The following is a 6,649-nucleotide window of genomic DNA, read 5'->3' as shown; positions in this document are numbered from 1 at the left end:
GAATTGAACTGACGGTTCCAATGGTCTTTCGCAATGTAGTTACATGACGCAGCGAAAAGTCCATACTTCACAGTCACTTCCTCAAATCAGAATCGCCGAAGAGGAGCCGTGGAAGAAGAACAAGAGAAAGAAAAGAGAGGGAGAAATATCGTTCGCACAGCGCTTCGCGGCGCGAGTTAAAGTTAAAGGCGCTTTCGTCCTGGTATAGCGCTGCTGCCTGTATCCATGTAAAGCAAGAATTTACATAAGCTTCCCAACAGTTTTATCGCCTCGAGCTCGTAAGGCGAGTAGCCGCGCGGGTGCGTCGACAGAAGCGTGCGCGAGCCGAGCGCTATCGCCTCTATCCTAACCGAGATCTTTCTCGCTCCAATGGTCAGTTCGCGCCGCCACTGCCGTGGCTTTTACATCCGTGTGTGGGAGTGTTCGCCGAGATACAGTCAGGAAGTAACGCGCGCCAGCGTCTCTCTCTCTCTCTCTCTCTCTCTCTCTCTCTCTCTCTCTCTTTTCACGGAGATTTATGGCTGTCCGAAAAAAGAGAGAAAAAGTACCAAACCGGAGGGAGAGAGAGAGAGAGAGAAAGGAGCTCCTGTAGTAGTTGATTCCATTTAAGTTTTCGTGCGTCTGTCGGTGGCCACTACCACTTCCCTTTTGCGCACGCCAAAGCTTTACGAAGACTGACCCGGAGTTAGATTTCAAAGTCTCTAGTCTTATCAATGAGCATCTGTTTGTCGAGCTTTTTTCGCAGGGACATCGATTGCAGACATTTATAAAAAATTGCTATACGCTAAATGAATAATTATCTTCATAACCCTGAATCCCGAATGAGAAAACAGAGCATAAAAAGAAGTTGGAGTTTAGCTCGGTTTACGCGCACCTATGGCGCATCCATCTCTCTATTATCGAGGCAATAGGTATCTCTTTACCACACGTACGATGGTATAGCAGGAAAGGCCTCGCTGCTCCACATCTCCCTCTCACGGCTCTTTCGTTTTCCCTTTTGTCGAGGCGCTTCTTAACGGGCATTCAGCTGCGCTCACCGTTATACGCGTGCCTCCCCTCATCGGACTTAACGAACCGCAAATGCGTTGTTTTAACGACGTCGTTAATATTTAACCAAATATCAAGCTTGCTCCCGCGCGTGCAAAAGCCTCGACCTCTGATGTGCGGTTCGCGCGCGGGAGAGACCGAACGAACGCTCCGGACGAGATTGAATTAGGAACATGATATTTTGCCAGGAGAATCTTGACCGAAGCTATATCCGCTGCTCGGGATTAATGCAAAGTATAATGAGCGTCAAGCGTATATGCGAGTGTAAAAGGAAAAGAAGACTGAAAATGGGATGTAGCCGTGTGATGCTGCTCAAGTAATGCGTGCGTGTGGCAGATCGATAATTCTAATTTAGATGGGCTTTATGCTTTGCCAAATATATGCTAATTAAGATGAAAGGTTGGTTGGGCAAAAAATATATTGGGGTAGGAGAAAGACGACGCCAATCCCTCATTTATTTTGAAAATTTCGTTTCTACCGAGGAAATATATATGTTAATCGATTTTTTAATACACTGAGTAAGCAATCGGACCGAGCACTCAAACATATCGAGACAGTAGTTCATCAAAGCTTATTTCAATCAGACCTCTGGAGTCCTGAACTCTCAGCCGCATCTTTCTCGATAGTGGAAGTTGCAAAGTCTCAAGGAAGAAACCGTCGTCAGGCAGTCCTCGTGCGTCCAACTCCAGCCTCCTTAATTGCGTCTATTTATGCTCCTTTGCTTCCGCTGCTTCCCTCTCCTTCCTCGCTCTCTCTCTCTCTCTCTCTCTCTCTCTATCTCTCTGCGGAAAAGCGCTTACGTGACATGTTTATGAAGAGAGTGAGAGAGAACCACTAATGCCCGATGCCCTCAATCAAGCTACGTCTCTCTCTCTTTTCTTCCTATACTTTCTCCCTTCTTTCGAGAGCGTATTGATCTTTTGAGGGGAGGGTGCGCTTTGATCTATACCGAAGCCTCTCTCACTTCCTCGATATATAGTAGTAGAGCTGACACCTAAAGGCTCATCGTTAGTCTATTCGCTTGCATGGCGATATATGAGGCTATGCGCGTAATCAGATAAATGAGTTAACACTAGTTTAAGAGACTTCTTCCCGGATTTGTGGCGTGACAGACCTACACAGAGCAAAGTACTTGAAGTTACTAAAGACAGCTACACAGAATCGAAAAGGAAAGCTGCTTTAGGATGTTGCGTCGTTTTGCGTTTATCGGCCACAGTCATTTTACTTTAATAATTAATCTAATCGTTATTCATGGCACTTCGTAGGATTTTTCAGTTCGTGTTATTTATTGGACTTTGTTAATATTAGAAGTTCATGGTTTGTTTATGTAGATCGTCGAGCAAACAACACAGATGGTCATTCATTTGTACTTTGAAATAATAATATCGCTAAGAAATAGTACAATTTCAATGAAAAAGAAAACCTTCGTTTTTTTCACAAAATTTATGAATAAAGCACACTCTTGGCGTGAAATGATCTGAGAGTTGAAAAAATAGATGAAACAAAAATATAGTCATTGGTCAAAAAGTGCCAGACGATTGTTACGTAAAGTCATACAAAGTCAGAAGATACGGAAGATTGAAGGATAGAAGTTGGCTAATTGGAAGCCTGGGGCAGAGAGTCGGGTAAACGATCGTTTTTCTAACTGAAAAATAGCGATTCAAAGTAATTTAGCCGAGCAGCTCGCTTGGCGCTCGGTCTCTATAGATCACGCTGGCTCCCGCCAAAGCTGCCTCTTGGTGTGAGAATATTTAGGGAGGTAATATCCGATGTATATTTCTTTGTAGCGGTACCTGCATAAAAAAAACAAGATGTGCTTCAGATATATTTTATTCGTTATTCTGTTGATTTTACATTGTTAGAAAGTTGTAAAATCATTAAAAAAGTAAATTAATCAACGATTTTTTTTTATGTCTTAAGAAATAAATATTCAGTTAATATATTATTCCATGCCATATATTTTATTAATTTGCATTTTGAAATTTTGCATTAAGAGTTTTAAAACTGATTACACAACTTAGACTAAGCACTTATTTTTATTTTCAATATACCTGTGATATATATATATATATATATATATATATATATATATATATATATATATATATGAATCGATGACAGCACTTACACTTTCATGTCTAGCTAAGTCAAAATTTGATGTTTATTTATTTTATATAGGCGCATTGACAATGTCGACTATTTTATAGTATTATTTTACGTGTTTCGCTGTGCAGAATATTAACAGGATTTTTATAGGTACGTAAATCGTTTTCGGATATATAAATCGTAAATTTGATTGACTAAGTATCCATGCCATTAATTATTCATGAATGAAAAGTTACTTATTATTTAATTTGATGACGCTAATCAAGGTGAAGATATTTCGGAAATTGATTACAGCCTTTCAGCGTAAGGTTTTTATCGGACAAATCTGTTCAAATTGCTTGTAAATAAAGTTTTTCCTTCGCCAAAGCTGCGCAACCTCACGATTGGAACATTAATTTTTCAGAGAGATATTCGCTAACATCGCCAGCGGATAACATTTGGAAGCTTTGGCATCTTCAATTAAATCTTGTCTTTGAGATCCTTTTGCTATTCCAGTAATTAAAGCCAGCTAAGACGAAGACACAGCCCGAAGGGCTAAAGCGACTTCCCGTTTGTAGTAACTAAGTGCGTTTGACAACGGAAGCTCGTGTCTCCCCTCCATTTTCAACTGACTTTGGCCCAGAGCACTTTCCCTCTGAAAGCAGTGCCACATCGTCGTCGCATATGGACGACACTCGCAAATTATTACGCAGAGAATTAGCTCCCGTGCCTACAATCACGATATCACCCTCGTAATTAGCTCTTTAGGTTAATTCTCAAACTAGCTTTAAACTCTTGTCGAACGAAAACTTATTTATGATTATCAGTCACATCATTCTATATTATTGTAATTCACTAATTCCATATGTGCACATTGATGTTTGACTTGTGGCTCAAACCGAGTTACCAATAATACTCCATAAAAGCACGTTTTGGGAAAGCAAACGCACGTGCGGCATTATTATAACCTTGTCAACTGACCTCTGCTCTGCGCTGCTTCGCTGGACATCACGTGCTGACCAGAGGGCTTATGTGTGTGTTTGTAGAATCCCCCATGAGAAAGTTTTACCGAATAAAAGGAAAACTGGCTCGTCAGCAAAGCATCAACCCTTTCATCGCGCATCACCAGTTTGTGTGTACACACAGCTCAAGAGAAACGAGGCCCTTTCGGTAATATTAATTTAATAACTCGCTGGAACAATTGACAGGCAATAACCTGCACACGCCCCGGTTATTAGAGAGAAAAAGACTTTCGCTGCCAATCGTCTATCCAGCGGCAAAAAGAAAAAGGCAAGTCGAGCGTCCGTCGCCGCGTCGACGAGAAAAGGGAGAAAAAGGACTATGTGCGTCTGCGTCTGTGTGCTGTTTGTGTGTACGCACGAGTGAGCGATCTAACCCTTCTGTTAGTGTCACTCTCCTAAGCGAAATACTTGGCTGAGCGGAATATATACACAACGGGTAGTTGTTCTTGTTGATTTCATCGCACGTCGCTCAACGGCCCCGAGGGATTTGCCAAAGGGTCAAACGACTAAGAATCTCCCATAGGGTTAGCATTACTTCGCACAAACTTGTGCCCTTTAATTAGCCTTCTTATACTTTCGTAAGCATAAACAATATTCTTGAACGTGCGTAATTAATTTTCTTTGATTGTTAAGCCACTCGAATGTTGGGATTAATTTCGCTCCTTTGGGGTCATCACCTGCAATGTGGTTAGATCTCTATTCTTTGAATTGATTTGCAGATTGCACAGCGTAAGGATATATGATTTGTGTTTTGGCGTGATAGAATGTTAATGGTTTGTTTGAATAATATAATACAAGTATAATGATGTAGCAATAAAATAACAGTTCAAAATATTAGAATTATTTGAAAGAATTACAAAGGTAGATTTTATCAATATTGAACGAATGCTAATATATTTTAATAATAAATTATTGTTTGACTTGATTACACTAGGTAATAGAACATTCATACAAGAGAGTAGGTTTTATTATAAATTGAATATAGATTTCAATATAAAACTAGATTGTAAACAAGTGTCGAATAGCATTCAAAGAAATATCAAAGTGTTTGAATTTGACGCGGAACATGTCAAAAGCTAATTGCTAAGATATAGTCTGTCTCGAAATTCGGCTACAACAGATATATTCCCCCCTCCTGCTTGCCTCCTCGTAAAGACGACGGCCCGAATGTTCGTAATAGCTGAAGCGCGCTTCACAAGTGCTGTCAATCTGGCTACTCTTGCCGCTGCAGAGCCAGACACTGTCGACCGATAACGTACAACGCAGTGACTACGCCCGAAATATCCGCAAGAGTAGGCCGTGTGCTCGAGATTAAAATTGAAAAATTGAAGATAGAACTGTGTCACGAATGATTTACGGGCTTGCTCGGTCTAAAATTAAATACCCCTTTCGTGTATGCGTTCGATCAAACAGTACATTGCTTAACTATAGTTTTTCCACCCTCGTTTCGCTCGGGTATCAACCTCGTGCTAGGCGAGAATCTCTTTTCCGAACATGTGAGCTATACGGTATTTTTCCAATTCGCACGACGCGTTGAAAAACATGAATTGACGACTTTTGACTCGTTGCAATGAGAAGCAAATCGAAAAATCGTGCAACGCATTGCCTCTGCAGGTTTCAATAATGAAAAAGTCGATTACGCACGCAGACCTACATTCGCATAAATTCCGTTCGGTCGCTTAAAGTGTATTACAAACGTACACGTGGCGCAGGTGCAAAAATTGGTCGCGCTCTCTCTCTCTCTCTCTCTCTCTCTCTCTTTCTCTGTCTCCCTTACTCGCATGGCTTCGATATAAGGCCCCACACCTTCTCTTTCTCTCGTTCAATTTCGCTCAGCGAAGCAGCTTTTACAGCTGCATTCCGCAGCGAAAAGATCGCCGCTATTTGCTGCTACAGAAGTCTCGAGAGGGTAGAGAACGAGAAGACGTGCCTTGCTGCTCGACTACTTCAATTCCGTGCTTTTCTTTTTATGCTCTCTGGCACGTAGCAAAAGAGAGAGAGAGAGTGTGTGTGTGTGTGTGTGTGTGTGTGTGTGTGTATGTGTTATGCACTGTACGAAGGAGCAAAAGAGAGAGATAGAGGATAATTTGCCCTCGGAAAATGACAGGGTGCGCGTTCGCGCGCATGCACCAATGCACGTTCGAGCTTCTACATGCATCCGCAAAAGCCGCGGGGAGGCTGTACTCAAAGATTGTATGTGCCTTTAGCTAGTTGTTCAAGTATCGGATAGCCATTTCCGCGTACATCGGGTCACGTGCGCATAATGTCGTTTGTCGCTTCTTTATTTTTTTATTTTTCATTACTTTATTTTACTTTATTTATTTATTTATTTTTTTTTGATAAGCTAACATTTGACAGGGAAAATGCTTTTAACAACGGCAATACAATTCAATAAGAAATTATATCCAAACATTTGTGGCAATAAGCGTAGTTAACTTTTCTGAGTGAAGGTCACGCACTCATAGTCAACAATCAATAGGTCCGTGCCATTTGGC

The sequence above is a fragment of the Phymastichus coffea genome, unplaced genomic scaffold, assembly GCF_024137745.1.
Source record: "Phymastichus coffea isolate CEN01 unplaced genomic scaffold, Cenicafe_Pcof_1.1 PCOF00036, whole genome shotgun sequence".
NCBI classification, from domain to species: Eukaryota; Metazoa; Arthropoda; class Insecta; order Hymenoptera; family Eulophidae; genus Phymastichus; species Phymastichus coffea.
This window is presented reverse-complemented; position numbering follows the sequence as displayed.